The sequence below is a fragment of the Capsicum annuum genome, chromosome 6 (genome assembly GCF_002878395.1).
Source record: "Capsicum annuum cultivar UCD-10X-F1 chromosome 6, UCD10Xv1.1, whole genome shotgun sequence".
Taxonomy (NCBI): domain Eukaryota; kingdom Viridiplantae; phylum Streptophyta; class Magnoliopsida; order Solanales; family Solanaceae; genus Capsicum; species Capsicum annuum.
The window spans coordinates 164,305,967-164,323,104 of record NC_061116.1 but is presented as its reverse complement, the minus strand read 5'-3'; positions in this window follow the sequence as shown (position 1 = coordinate 164,323,104).

Sequence of the window (17,138 nt, the reverse complement as noted above, 5' to 3'; positions counted from 1 at the left end):
GAGAGCAAGTAATTTATGAAATTGTTCACTTCAAGGTTGGGTTAAACAAAGACATTTTCACTCGCATGACGTTTCACAAATTCAAAACCATAGAGGTCATCTTCCAAGCGGCTTTAGAGGTGGAGAGGGAGCTCAAAGAGAACTCTTTCGTGACTGCCCAACTTGAGATCCCCACGGCTATCAAAAAACACCCACCAAGGTATGAAGGTAAATTGAATTCAACTTCCAATCCCAAGGGGTTTCAATGCTTCAAGTGTCAAGGGAAGGGGCACAAGGCTAGTGAGTGTCCAAATCGGAGGAATGTGATCCTAAGGGAGGGGAATTTATACTACCTAGGAGAGGAAGTAGTGATTAAATAGGCTAAGGTTGATGGAAAGCCTCAATATTGAGAGCACAAATAAGTTGGGATTCAAGTTGAGGAGGAAGTAGAAGATGTGTGGCAGTGTGAGGGGCCGTGTGAAATACCTCTCTAAAGAGGTGAGGTTGTAAATTTGTGGGCAAATTCCTCTCAATATGGAGAGGATGATACAAGTATGATCATGACCCTGGACACTTTTTGAGCATTTTTTAAAACCACTTAAAGGAGTGCACAAGCCCAAGTGTAAAGGAGGCCTAAAGCCATCATTTTGGTACACTTAAGGGGTTTTTGGAGCCCATTTATGGGAGGGCTCTTTTGTCATTTCTCTATTTGTTTGTAATATTGTATAAATAGAACAATGTAGGTTTTATTTACTTAGTTTATGTTTCAGATTATAAGAACACTCATCTTTTGAGAGAGAGCTCCAAAACCGAAATTAGTGCTTAGCATAAGGGTGGATTCTCTTATGTGTTGCAAAGCTTGATACCTTGGTGCTTGAGAGGTGGACGCCCTCTTGTGTCATTGTAAAAGTTAGGTACGTATTGAGTGTGGTGTTAAGGATCCAAGAGTTACCATTCTTGGGTTCTTAAGATTACAACTTCATTGTGTCTAACTATTTATCTTTGTTTCTTGTTCTAGTTTTGGGTTTCCCTTGTATTGTTGTAAAACCCGTAGGTTCTAGTTGTAGCCTTGTTGTTCTTCATTGTATTTTGCTAATATAACTTGTTGGTTGGCTGTTTTGAGGTGTTAACACTCGTTGTTCTCTCTATTCTTGTTATAATATAAGTAGCGAATACGAGAGTGGTCACCAAAATAGTCTCAAGTTTTTGCAACTTGTGGACTGTTTTGGTGTATGTTTTATTGTGTTCTTGGTCATCCTTGTATCAGGCCACGTTCATAATTACTTTCGTTTTGAATTAAGTTTGTTGATTTGCTTATCATTATGAGTTAATAATAACGTATAAAAGAATATAAAAGAATTAATGTGATGTAACATTTTATTACTATCTAATAAGAGGGAAATCAAGCAGAGGCTACCAATGTGTCTGCTAGCTGACCCGTTCAGCTGCTTACTTCGTGATTTTACTATATCATTCTTAATTAATTATTATATATTATTTATGTATTAGAAAATTGATAATATTTCATTAAAAAAAGTAAAGCAAATATTCATGATATGTCTGTTTCAACCACTTCAGCCATAATTTTACTATATCACCTGTAATTAATTATTATAAGTCATTCAAATATTAAAAAATTATTATAAAATTATTTAAATATTAAAAAATTAATAATATTTAATGTTAAATTAACTTGACGTCTTATATGAGACCCACTTAATTTTTTTCATAAATATTTTTTATAGTAATTTTGTTATATCACATATAATTAGTCGTTGTGAGTCATTTAAGAAATGTCTGCTTCGCTGCTTCAATCGTGATTTTACTATATCACCCCTAGTTAATTATTATGATCATCTAAGCATTATGCCACTTAAATTGGAATAGAAAAAAAGTAAGTATTATAAATCACAATAATTAAAAACCTAAATTATTTAACAAATGTAGTTGACTATCAATGCTACAAAAGTTTGGACAAGGAGGGTAATATATAAATGTATTATAAATTACAATAGTTAACAACTTAATTTATCAAAAAAAAATAATCTGTTATATATTTAAAAAAAATATATGTAAAAGATACTATAAATCACAATAATTAATAACTTAAAAAATTTAAACGATATAAAATATTTGGTTGACTCTCAAAATTATATCAATGTCACTTAAATTGAAATAGAAGAAAAGTATTATAATCACAATAATTAAAAAATTAAATTATTTTAAAAATATAACTGACTATCAACACCACAAAAGTTTGGATAGGGAGAGTGACGTATGTTATTTCAAAACTGCATAAAAAATATTATAAATTACAATATTTAATAACTTAAAATATCTGAAAACCTATAAAAATATGATTGATTATCTAAATTTTATTTGTGTCGCATAAATTGAGATAAAAAAATAGCATATACCAAGCCCGTGTTATCTAAAAAAACAATAATATAGGCCCATCGAATTTTGCTTTGCACACTCTTTATTAATTTATACATTTAGAGAGTTTAATTGTGATCATGAATTAAATTTTTGAAATACAACTATTAATTTAAATATTAAATCACAATAATTAATAATTTAAAATATTTTGAGAATATATGCAAAAATTATTTTGAAAAATAAATTTATTTAGATTTCAAAATTCAAAAGATGTCACTTTAATTGATATAATAATTGTCATAATATTAATTTAGGATAGATGTTGGTCCCGTGCTTTGCACGGACTTCTCGTAACTAGTTCAGTTAGGAGAAAAGAAAGTTTTTATGAGTTAAGTATATTTTTAAGGAAATAATGATAATTGAGTGATATTTATATATTTATTTATTTTGAAAATACTCCCGTGATTCATTTTTTTATTTGTCATATTTGTACTTGATATGTTCATTAAGAAAATAATAATCAATATGATTATTTTATCATACTATTCCTATTAATTGATGTTTAGTGTTAGGTCTTGAAATATAATTTAAATAATAAGTAACCAATAATAATAATAAAACATAAAAAAATGAAATTATGTTTTTATATATAAAACCAGAGGAGCATGGCCCGTGTCAGCACGGGCCTAACATTAATATATTTTGATTATGTACGATAAGTTAGATTAATGTCAATTCGAATTATGAATTATAAAACATGAATACACAAAATATATTAACTACTTGATAGTATTTTTCAAAGAGCCAAATTATCTCACAAGATTATTATATATAACTTTTTACTCATATAAATAACAAAATTCGATGCAATTTGAAGTTTAGATCCTTAATCTTATGACTGAGATTTGCTACATTAAGTATAAAATACGAGATTAAAATTAATATATAAGACCTAACACCTGTTGTATAAAATAGAGAATAATTGTTGAAAAAGAAAAAAGGTTATCTAGTTATAGCATATAACATCACATGTGTGTTGCAATTAGTAACTCAAAATTGCATTGTATTCCCATACTAAGCTGACATAAATATCCTTTGTTTTCATTTCTCCTTCTCTTTTATTTGTCAACTTGTCCGTTTAAGTTAAACTAAATTATTATTTTAAATTTAAATTTTAAGTGTTTCAAAAATTATATAAAAAAAATGCTACAAGTTACCATCTGATATATTAATTTAAGTTAATTGATTTTGAGAACATGATAAAACATATTTTGTATAGATTTTTATCGAACTTTTGCTTTTATATATGTTCCTTCCATTGAAATGTAGGAGTCGTTTGTTAGAGTGTATAAGTTAATACATAAAAATGACCCTAATCTTGACACCAAATTATAACTTTGACCTTAAACTTTGATAGTGCACAAATAGGACCTTTAACTATTCAAAACCTAAACAAATATGACCTTTGATTTTGCCACCTCATGCGTGAGTTTCACTCGCCCCTACGTGGAAAGGTAATCCAATCACACGGTGCTACATCGTTAAAAGGGCTAACTTGGAGGGAGGTCATATTTGTGCAGTTTTGAATAGTTAAAGGTCATATTTTTGCACTGTCAAAGTTTTATTTTTTGTGTTAAAAAGGCATCATTTTTTATTATTACTATTATTATTATTATTATTTATATAGCTGCAACACCTAGCTTTTTTTTAAATTAAAAAATCGAACCCGTGCAGTAGGCTGAAGGAAGCGCCCAAGAAGAGCAAATAACACCACTGGGCTAGCTAAGTGTCTTGTTTCATGTGGTTCAATATTAATATTCATGTGGTTCAATATTAATATATGTACATAAATATAGATTTTCTACTTTATATATATAACGTAATTTTTTTACCGAGGGGGTTCGGGTGAACCCCATGGAAACCACGTAGGTCTGCCTCTACATTAATTTAATAATATTTTAATCATGTTAATTTAATAACATTGTAATAACGTTAATTTGATAACGTTAATTTAATATACTACTACTACTACTATCCTTAATAACGTTAATTTAATAATGTTTTATTAAAACTATAATTTTTTTATTATTAGTATAGTTTCATCTTTAATTTAATATTTAAATAAATTATATTTAAATATATTATATAACTTAAATTCGCCCTCTACTTTATAATATATATACATACCCGCACGATTTTTTCGTATGAGGCTGACCCACCTAATTAATAAATCTTCAATATTGCTTTTTTTCCGCAATGACAAAAAAAGTTAGATGTCATTTTCATCTTTGAGCCAAAAATAATAAAAAAAATAATAGTGAAAAGTCATTTAAAGGTCATATTTGTGCAATTTTGAATAGTTAAAGGTCATATTTGTGCACTGTCAAAGTTTAAGGTCCTATTTATGTATTATGCCGTTAGATTTTACACTGGACGCGCTCAGTTTTGCGTGTTGAACACGCGTTTTGCCACGTAGGATTAGAGGTCATATTTGTGCAGTTTTGAATAGTTAAAGGTCATATTTGTGCACTGTCAAAGTTTAAAGTCAAAGTTATAATTTGGTGTCAAGTTTAGGATCATTTTTATGTATTAACTCAAATAATTTTGAATAGCTTGTATTAGAAATGTTTGCATTAATAATGTTTGTATTAGTAATACTGGTATTACTTGTGCTAACATTGTTTCTTATATATTGTTTGGTATGTTGTATTAGAACTTGTCTTTTCAATCTTAGTATATTTAAACAAAAGTTTCTAAAAAAAGATTCCATATACATTCTAAGATTCATCCGAAATCTAGCATGGACTCAATATATATTTTTTTTGTCTCAATTTATGTGACACAAATGGAGTTTAGATAATCAATCATACTCTTAATATGTATTTAGATAATTTAAGCCGTTAACTATTGTAATTTAATTTTTTTTAATGGAATTTTCAAATAATATACATTACTTTTTTTGTCCAAACTTTTGTGGCATTGATAGTCAATTATATTTTTAAAATAATTTAAGTTTTTAATTATTGTGATTTATAATATTTTTCTTCTATTCTAATTTAAGTGACACCAATATAATTTTGAGAGTCAATCAAATATTTTTTATCTTTTAAATTTTTTAAGTTTTTAATTATTGTGATTACAGTATTGTTTATGTATTTTTTGAAATATATAACAAATTAAATTGTTTCTAGATATTTTAAATTGTTAACTATTGTAATTTATAATACATTTTATGTAATTTTTGAAAAATATATGTTACTCTCCTTGTCCAGAATTTTGTGTCGTCGGTAGCCAATTATATTTTTTAAATAATTTAATTTTTAATTATTGTGATAGTATTTTTTTTCATTCCAATTTAACTGGGACAATGCTTAGATGGACATAACATAATAATTAATTAGGAGTGATATAGTAAAATCACGATTGAAGCAGCAAAGCATAAATGTCTTAAACGACTTACATCAACTAATTAAAAGTGACATAATAAAAATACTATAAAAAATACTTGTGATAAAAATCTAAGTGGACCTCATATAAGACGTCAAGTTAATTTAAAATATCAAAGTTAATTTATCATTTTTATATCTATTTTATACTTTTTATTAAATATTATTAATTTTTTAGTACTTAAATGACTTATAATAATTAATTAGGGGTGATATTTAGTAAAACTATGTTGAAGCAGCTGAAGTAGACATGTCATAAATATCTATTTTACTTTTTTTAATTAACTATTATTAAAACTTTGATACATAAATGAATTATATTATTAATTTTTCAATACATAAATGACTTATAAAAATTAATTAGGGGTGACATAGTAAAAGTACGATTGAAGCAGCTGAGCAAACATATCATAAATGTCTATTTTATTTTTTAATTAAATATTATTAATTTTTAATATATAAATAACTTATAATAATTAATTAGGGATGATATAGTAAAATCACGGAGAAGGAAAACACCACTACTTCTATATAATACTGGGGGTGGGGAGTAGCATGGGCCCAACATCGATTATATTTAAAGCATTTTAAAATTTAAAATTAAATATTTGAAATTTAATACCAATCAAATGCTAAATTGTAAGAATGTATGATAACTTGGGAAACATTTTAAATAGTTAATTATTGTAATTTATAATATTTTTATATAATTTTCAAATTATATACGTTACTCCCCTTATCCAACTTTTGTGGCATTGATAGTCAATTATATTTTTAAAATAATTTAAATTTTAATTATTTTGATTTATAATATTTTTCTTCTATTTTAATTTAAGTGACACTGATATAATTTCAAGAGTCAACCAAATATTGTATATCTTTTAAATTTTTAAGTTGTTAATTATTGTGATTTATAGTATTTTTGTGTATTTTTTGAAAGATATATAACAAATTATTTTTTAAAATATTTTTAGTTGTTAACTATTTTAATTTATAATACTTTTTATGTAATTTTCAAATAATATACGTTACTCTCCTTTCTCAAACTTTTGTGGCATTGATAGTTAATTATATTTTAAAAATAATTTATGTTCTTAATTATTGTGATTTATAATACTTTCTCTTCTATTTCAATTTAAGTGACACTGATATAGTTTTGAGCGTCAATCAAATATTTTATATCTTTTAAATTTTTTAAGTTGTTAATTATTGTAATTTATAGGAATTTTTATGTTTTTTATAAAAAAATATATAACAGATTAAAAAAATAAAACAAACAAACTAAAATGAAGGGAAAAATGAAGGCAAGGAAAGGACCAACGAAGTTGTGCCAAAGCAGGAAAGTTGACTTTTAAAATTTTTAATTTGTTAATTATTTTGATTTATAGTTTTTCTTACGTATTTTTTTGAAATTTGTAACATATTAATTTTTTTTTAGATATTTTAAGTTTTTTAACTATTGTAATTTATAATACTTTTTATGTATTTTTCAAATAATATATATTACTCTTCTTGTCCAAACTTTTGTGGCACTGAAAGCTAATTATATTTATTAAATAATTTAAAATTTTAATTATTGTGATTAATGATATTTTTTCTTCCATTTCAATTAAGTGACACAATACTTAGATGGCCATAATAATTAATTAGGGGTAATGTAGTAAAATCACGATTGAAGCAGCGAAACGGACATGTCTTAAATGGCTTACAACAACTAATTAGAAGTGATATAACAAAATTACTATAAAAAGTACTTGTGAAAAAATTTAAGTGACTTCATATGAGACATCAAGTTTATTTAAAACATCAAGAGTTAATTTATCATTATATATCTATTTTACCCTTTTTTAAATTAAAATATTATTAATTTTTTAATACTTAGATGACTTATAATAATTAATTAGGGTTGATATTTAATAAAACTACGATTGAAGCAGCTGAAGCAAACATGTCATATGTCATAAGACGTCAAGTTAATTTAAAATATTAAGAGTTAATTTATCCTTTTGTGTCTATTTATTTATTTCATTAAATATTAGTAATTTTTTAATATTTAGACGATTTCGTTTTGAGCCTTGGACAATGAGAATGAGTATAAGCCAATGGATAACTAACATTCAAAATTTCTATTCTACAACATATTATTACTTCTATTAAAATTAAACCAGTTCTAACATCTCTAGTACTAATAATCAATTACTTAAAGGTGTAGTGTACTATTTAATCAAATATTGTATGGAATGTTTTTCGTGTATACAAAAATAACGAATTATTTCACGTTAGTTATAGTGAATTATGTTTTCCTCACATAATAAAATATTATTAGGTGTTTTTCTCTGATTTTCTTTTTCTTGATACATATTGTCTTAACATAACTCTTAAGAAAATATTTATTAAAAATTTATTTTACTAAATTAATTTTATTAAATTTAAAAAATATTTTTAGTGTAAATACCAAATTAAAAAATGACATTTATTAATTAATATAAATTATCATCATACTAAATCACTTTAATTTATTAAATTTAAATAATTAGATATAAAGCTAGGTAAAGATAGTAAATATTTATCTATTCAGATTCAAATGAGAATTATAGTGTAAAAATGTTTAAATTTGATCATACTCAAATGGGAAGGTATGGAAGAATAGACGGAGGGACCTACTTCTTATGTTATTGTATATGTGGAAAATGAATAAGTTGAATGGGCTCACCCATCACAGTCAAGATATTTCAATGAAGGGTATAATTTGTAATTAATTAGAAATGGATGGACTTTTTTTTATAGTTATTGATAAAGTCCAAACATCAACAAAAAAACACAATTATCAAAACAAAGTAATTTTGCAAAACATTTAATAGACCTTAATACCCTAAAATTTTATTTTAATACCTATAAACTAACATGTCAAAACCTTCTTTTCTAATATATAGAAAGACCAGAAGGGCATGGCCCATGCATTTACATATTAAATGATATAAGCATGAAGATACACAATTATAAACATTTGCAATTATCTTGATGCAAAATTATGTTGAACAAATAGTTAAGTTTACACCAAAAAGCACCTTTCTTGTGAAAAACTCAAGTATTTTTTTTTACGTCAATAAAAGTGCGTCAGAATAGAAATAATTCATTGTCGTTCCATCAAATGAAAAGTTAGTTCTGCCCATTGCAAAAGAACAAAATTTAGTACATCAATTATGTAAGGGCATATTTACAAGGACCATTTGAATGAGTACACATCAATTCTCAAATGGCAACGTTGAGTATCTAAAATAATTGAGCTCAATGCACAACTATGGCAATATAAGCTTTAGAACATAATCTTATGTATAAAAACGATAAGTACAACAGATGTATGATAACCAGTTAAACCATCAACACACATTGTTTTAAATAGACATTATATCACATAAATATAGCAACTGTTCAAATTTTCAAATGCATCAATGAGCATATCCTAATTTGATAGGTGAGGAGTACTGGAGGTAAAGTCTCATGCTCAGTAGTCATTCTTCTGCATTTTAAAAACTTTAATCATAGGAAGACACGGAGGTACCTTGAAAAAATATGTATCAATCAACCACGTAAGCTGAAACTAAGCAAAGTGCATACATTTTATAAGAAAATAATAGTTTTATCAAGCAATGCGACAATGATGCATTGCTGAAAAGGAGCATAGAAGAGATGACCTCATTCAACAGGAAAGATTTGTGCTTTTTCTCACTTTGTTTTTTCATCAAATATTGCACTAGTAATCAACACGGGAGTACCAATTATGTGCTGACACATGTATTTAAAGCTTCAAATATTATAAAAAATCAAAAGATCTAAAAATAGTAACAAGAACAACAAACTTAGTGTTATCCAACAAAGTGAAATGTGGGGAGGATAGTGTACGCAGATCATACCTTTACCTTAGAGGTAGGATTGATAGGCTGTTTATGATAGACCCCTGACTCAAGACGATTTAAAGATAGCAAAGTCAACAATATGAAACAAATATAAAACTTTAAAACAATCAGATTGGCAAAAAAGTAAACATCTAAATAAACTAATTATACAAATATGATAATACATGATATTCTTAAAATAGTCTTCAAACCAAGAGAGGTGCCACAAATAAATAGGGAATCCAACAATATAATATCAACTCTAGTTTTCGTACACAAGCCCAAGGCTTAGTACATCAGCTAAAAGATAAGCAATTTTTAATGGAGAAAGCTCCCATACTACAAACTATAATGTTATTAGCTAATTTCAAACAATAGAAGTTTCATATTTTCTTGAAACTTTGTGGAGACACAGAAGAACAAATAAGCAAACAAATATGAAAATTAGATAAATTTTAGAGTTTACAAATAGCTGGAGCAGCTGAGCATTTCACAACTCAATAAAAGACCTGAAGACCTTTCTCTATATTGTGTGTCGGTGAAATATTTTCTTTGACTTGGTTCAATAATGTGTCATTAAGAACCTTAGTGAAGTTTTAATACCTGAAGGAATGAATATTTGGACTTGAACCTAAAGATCAAATATCCAGGATATTGTCATATACAGGCATATTATGTGAAGTTCACACAGAATTGAACTTGTTAGATTTGGTTGAAGATTGTTCACGAGCACTTCTGAAGCTCCAAATTGACATCATATAATTTGGTTAAAATTCGTATAATGAAAAGAGAAATATTTTTATCTTGTAGATTTATGTCGATATTTTCTGGCCTTTTAAAATTGAAAGTGTTGAAGCTTGCTGATACAGAAGCTGAAAGCAATGAAATACTTTTCTCACTAATTGGACTATTTACCGTACTTAAAAATTATTTTTTCACTATATTAAGAGACTTGTGGCATCACATTAGCTAATGATTTTGAAATAGTATATGTTAAAAGTCTCTGGTAATTTTCTTTCATGCCAGTGCTTATAATAGCAAGTAAAGTGAAAGTTCATCCTAATTATTTAAAATTAAATCACACCAATCAATGTATCTGCACAAGTTGGTATGCTTGCCCTAAATTTATTACTCTATTAAAGAATCGAAATGAGCACTTAGGTTGGTCAAAGAAAAAAGTACTAAAGACATGGACACATAATAAGATATCTGAGTGCATAGTCCACTTCAAAATTTTAGTCAATTTTGCTACCTTAAATTTCTCAGTAATTTAGCACTAATTAGTTCATAACAAAGACACAAGTTCAATAAAGAGATAATGCATAGGTAGATCAGCTATAATTACCAGCTCATACAATCTTTTAGCTTTTTTTTCTGACTTGGCATTTTGACATAAAGAGTTTTAATAGAAAGTGGTAGATCACTTACCTGTAAGTATGGCTGTATGATGCAGCAAAAAAATTAAAAAATTTGAATACTATATTTGTGTCATGATCCGCTCTAGTTCTTTATAATGAGCCTCCCTAATGAGCAAAGTTGTTGTATCAGCTGATAATCTCAAATTTTTTTATTTCAGTCACCCAAATCACAAAAATAAAAAAGATAAGAATACTTCCTGAAAGTAAATGACACAAAGAAAGTGAGACACGTATGAGAAGAGAATATAAGTTATATATTATCTCAGTCGTGTCAACTTACAAGTCTTGACAAAGCTCAATTGTAGGTACTTAAGAAGGTTGACTCTTTAAAGTCTTTTTGCTGGTGTGGGTGATTTCTTTTTGGTCCTAAATTTGAAGATTCAGATATTTATGCTGCCATTTCTATCTCATTTATAGTTAGAATCTTAACATTTTTTTTGATAATTATCTTATTAACACTTGGTGAAAAGATAACTCCATCTTTCGATATAGGACAGTATTGATAGAGTTGTGTATATGACATTAGAGCTTTTCTAGAATAACTTTCGTAGTTAAATTCTAAATAAATATCGGTGCACAATTTGAACTGTAATGTATATACAATACGACATTATCAAATAAGGACTATGAAAGTTCGATATATCAAAGCTATTTTTTTTCGCCTTAGCAATATTCATACCAAATTGAAAATGCTTCAAAAATATTTCCTTCGTCATAATAGGATAGGGAGTTTGAGTTGGTGTGCAGTGTACGACACTTTATGTAGAAGATCAAAAATTTCAATGGAAACTCTATGAGTATCTCTCAGGATTTTGTATAATCAAATTAGGCAAAACATAATGAACACACTTTTTCAACTGCTACTTTTCCTTTTATGGATTAAGAGTTTCATTGTCGCATGTAAAGGACTTTTATATGCAAATTACTAAGCCTGAGATTCACAGCTAAAGACTGCAATCTTATTTGGCTCCAAGAGAATAATCTAATACAACTTAGAGTACACAAGTAGCCAGAAAATAATACAAAAGAAAGTAAAAAAGGAAAGGCAGCATATGCATTAATCAATGCAACAAAATATACTCTTTATACTTCAAAATTTGCAAAAGGTTCTTCACTTAAAATGTCAACAGATGAAATTATAGGTCACTAACCATTGTTTGGTTGTAACTGCAGGGCCTTCTTAAAACTTTCAGCAACTGCATTTATAGCATTCATTGTCATATATGCCTGAAATAAAGAATGATGGTTTAAAGTTTTGGATATGTATAATACCCCGCAGAGTGAAGTATGAAGACATTAAGGTACAAATGAATCAGTAATCCTGTACCATTAAGTGAATATTTTAGAACTGTGGTGTGCAGCCGGCTTGTGCGTCCTCGATTAAATCAACGGTGTACCTGCTACTTCCCACCAGTGCAATATTAGTGTCTAGAATACCTAAATACAAATAGTAAGCAACTATAATACACTGTTTTCAGAAAATCCTTTGGTACATAAGAAACAATACGTAAAGCAGTTGAAAAATAGTAGAGAAAAGTGTGGATCAAAATCAAAGAGAACATCCTTTTTTATTCATTGAGTAAAAGAAGAAAATGCAAATTTACATTGTTTTCAGCTGAGCATCAACCAATAAAATAGAATAGCTTTCGAACTCAAACGATTATCGACAAAACTACTTATTTCTAATGGGAACAATCTAAGGTCTAATTTGAAGAATTCAAATTAGAATAAAACTCAAAGCATACATATATTAATAGCCTCAATGTCATAGACAACACACCAAAAGTTAGTAGCCTCAATGACATATACACTACGCCAAAAGCTCGACTTTTCAGCACATATAGCTACAAAGATGCTAATATGAATGAATTTAACTACTTCTAACAAATAACATAATTTGACATAGTCACAAGAAACATCATTATTAAAGAAAAACAAATAAGGAGTATTAACCTTACAGCTAGCATCCTACATTTGTACGCAGTAAAAATATTGATTTGACAGCAATTCCCAATTGAGCCAATGATGTTTGCTAATAGAAGAGTTAAATAGTTAGTTGTTAGTGATCATTTTACCCTCGTGTTTCTACGGCCCCAAAAGATCCTATTATGGAAGATCGTATATAACAATTAAATAGTTGAATTAGGAGTATACAACAAACTTAAGTATAAACATATATATAACTGAAAAAAGTATATACTTAAGGTGTCATTGCTCTCAATATTAAAAGCGACGTAAGAGAATGGTGGAAGAATGCATGTAGAATCAAAGGACTCTAATGTCCAATTCATGGCAAAGTTACTCATACTCCTAACTTGGTAAAAACGTATCCACATGAATGGTGACAATCAAAAATAAAAAATGAAGTTCTTCTAAAATATTATTTTGTCGCTAGTATATAGATGAAAGTTCAAAAATTGACATGTGTATACCTCTCTTAATAATCATTAGCTGGTTTTAGTCAAAGGAAGTCTGTAAAAAAAATATGGATAGTGAATAGACAAATTTCATCAAATAGATTAAGAAAAAGATAATCTTAATATTCAACATGTCTGTTCCCTTTCAAAGCGCAGACTAAACCTTGTGTATAGTAGAAACAATAATTTAATTTGTTAGTTCTACAATAAATTTTAAAAATCTGAATATGCATGCTCTATTTCGAAACTTAGAATCATGATTCAAACTAAATTAATAGAGTTCTTTGTCAATATTCGAATTCAGAATTGAATTTTAGTTAGTTTAGAAGTATTTTAAACTCAATTAAGAACGTGCATGTTAAGAATTTCACTGATAGATTAATTGAAAAATCAAAAAATCACCAAGATTTGAGATCTTCTAATAAATATACATCTAAAAGAGACAAAAATTCAAAAAAAAAAAAAAGTGAAAATAATAAAATAACATATAGTCATTGAAGATGAAAAGTAAAAATTTAATCACTAACACAAACATTAATCTTAATCACAAATTTGTTAGTGCGGCAAAAAAACTCACCAATTTAGATCTAGAAAGAGAGTAAACTGAAATATGTAAATTCTAGAGAAATTGATATCGATTTTTTTGAAGTAAAAGTAATTTCTTCTGCTCACACGCGGAGATGATGAGTCTTTTCAGGTGTTTTGTGGTCAATCAAATTGAGCCAAAAGGACAAAAATTATATATCTCATGGTATATGTTTGATTGCTCTTGGTACAATAGTGGAATACTGTGATAGTCCTAGAATTGTTGGCTTATATAAAAGGAAAAGGACACTTTATAACACTTTTTAAAACAAATAGTTCAAATTTGAAAACTTTTCAAAAAGTGTTCAGTTGGATATACTATTTTTGCTTTATAGTCATTTCCTAGTTTGGGACATTTTGGCCTACGTAGTCCATATACAATACTGATACAGTCTATATACAATATTGATATAGTATTCAACTTGGACAATTCGGCCCTTTTAAAAATATTTATTTATTTTTGCTATAAATTTTTTAACTGATCAAATATTTTATTTTTTTTATTATTTGAAATAATAATTAAATTATATAAAAATGATATAATTGTTAAATAGAATATGTAACTATATAAGATAGGGAAAATGGCCAAAAGCCCCCCCAACCTTTACCCTAAATTCCAACTATACACTTATACTTTGCAGGGGTCCTATGACCCTCCTGAACTATTTTAAAGTGAAATATTTACACCTCTAAAAGCTCATGCCTAGATATTGTTTCAGGCAGTGAGCTGCACTCGCTGTCACGTCATGCTACGTCATTTAAAAAAAATTATATAAAAAATTAATTATTTTACTTTAATTATTTTACTTTCATTATTTTAATCTCAATCCATTTTTTCCCTTTCTCTTCATCTTTTTTTCTTCAATCTCAATTCATTTTTAATTTCTTTTTGCTTAGAAACTCGGATCTTGAAGTGTAATGGCACTAAAAATCAATTGGGTTAGGTATATCAGAACAAAAGTGAAGAAAAGGAAAAAGAAAGGTAATCTTGACAGTTGTTAGGGAGGAATGTTGGGTTGTAGTTCAAGAAAGTGGAGCTACTCCATTATAATGAGTAGGCTAGGAGCTTCAATGACTCATTTTCCAAAAGCAGTAACTTTTCCAAGTTGAGAAACTTTTCACTTTCTTGGTTGTTTTCTTATTTTTATTGATGGATTTGGCGTTTTATCAATCACCAAATCATGATAATCTACTGCTCATTTACACATTTGTCATATCTTGTTGTGGTTAGTAAAAATTTTTACTACTTGTGAATACCCACCTGATTTGGTGTTGATTTTTTAATTTCTTGAAATTCAAGAAATGTGAGCTGCGTGTGTATGGGTTGTTGTTTTTCAATTCCAGTAAAGTGTGTTTATGTGTGTTTTCTGTCAATGGAAAAATGAGGAGTGATGTGCAATATTGAGATTGAATGTTTGTGTGTTGTTTGATCTTTGTTGTCGGTGAATAATTGCTCATGTTGGTTTGTTGTCTATTTTTTGGTTATGAAATGTGTGATGAAGTCAAAAATAATAAACAACATTGAATTTAAAAATTTTCGACAATCTTGAAGAGGAAAACAAGACGATCTTAAATCCGAAAACAACAAATAATATCAATTTCAAAATTTTCAACGACCTTGAAGCCGGAAACAATAAAAACTACTGAATTTAAAATTTTCGATGACCTTAAAGTCGAAAATAATACAGAATTTTAAAATTTTCGACGATCTTGAAGTCGGAAATAATGGACAATACCCATTTTAAAATTTACGACAACCTTGAAGTCGGAAATAATGGACAATATCGATTTTGAAATTTTTGATGATCTTGAAGTCAGAAATAATAAACAACATCGAATTTAAAATTTTCGACAACCTTGAAGTGGGAAACAATGAAGAATATCAATTTTAAATTTATGGCGATCTTAAATCCAAAAACAACGAAGAATATCAATTTTAAAATTTTCAACGACCTTGAAGCCGAAAACAATGAACAATACCGAATTTAAAATTTTCAATAACCTTAAGTCGAAAAAAATAGAGAATTTTAAAATTTTCAGCGACCTTCAAGTCGAAAATAATGGACAATACCCATTTTAAAGTTTACGACGACTTTAAAGTTGTAAATAATGGACAATATCGATTTTAAAATTTTCGACAATCTTGAAGTTGAAAACAATGAACAATATCCATTTTGAAATTTTCAACGAATTTGAAGTCGAAATCAATCGATTTTGTGCTTGGAGATGAGAAAAATAATAAATTAATTTTCGATGCCATTGATGAATTCTTGGGTGCCATTGTTTGTAAGAAGAAGAAGAAGAAGAAGAAGAAGAAGAAGAAGAAGAAGAAGAAGAAAGAAAGAAAATGAAAAGAAAAAGAATAATTAAAAATGAATAAAGAAAATAAAAAAATATTAAAAATAATTTTTTAATAAAAGAAACACATTCTCACTCTCTTTAAAGAGAGTGAAACACACTCTCATGTCCAGCGTTCAGGGGGTAATAATTTCACTTTAAAATAGTTCAGAGGGTCATATGACCCCTGCAAAATATAAGTGTGTAGTTGGAATTTCGACTAAAGGTTGGAGGGGGGGGGGTAATAGACCATTTTCTCATATAAGATATATGTATAGAAATTGTATACTTCTATCAAATATGTATATGTATAAAATATATATAAAAAAATATATAGAAAGTGTATGAAAATTATATAATTGTTGTATAGAACATGTAAGAAAACAAGGTACAGTTATTGTATAAATTGTGTATCAAAATTGTATAATTTTCATATAGAATATTTACATGTATAAGATTTGTATAGAAACTGTATAGAAGATGTGTAGAAATAGTATAAAACAAGCCAGTAATTTGAAATGGCTAGAAAGTGAAATTTAAATTCCATAGCCATTTTCATGGAAATAGTTTAATTTGAAGTATCATTTCTGTCCTTTCCTCTATATAAAACTAGATGGGCAAGGTCCGTACTCAGCACGGGCCCACCATATTAATTTACAAACTGGTTGATTCATGAATGCT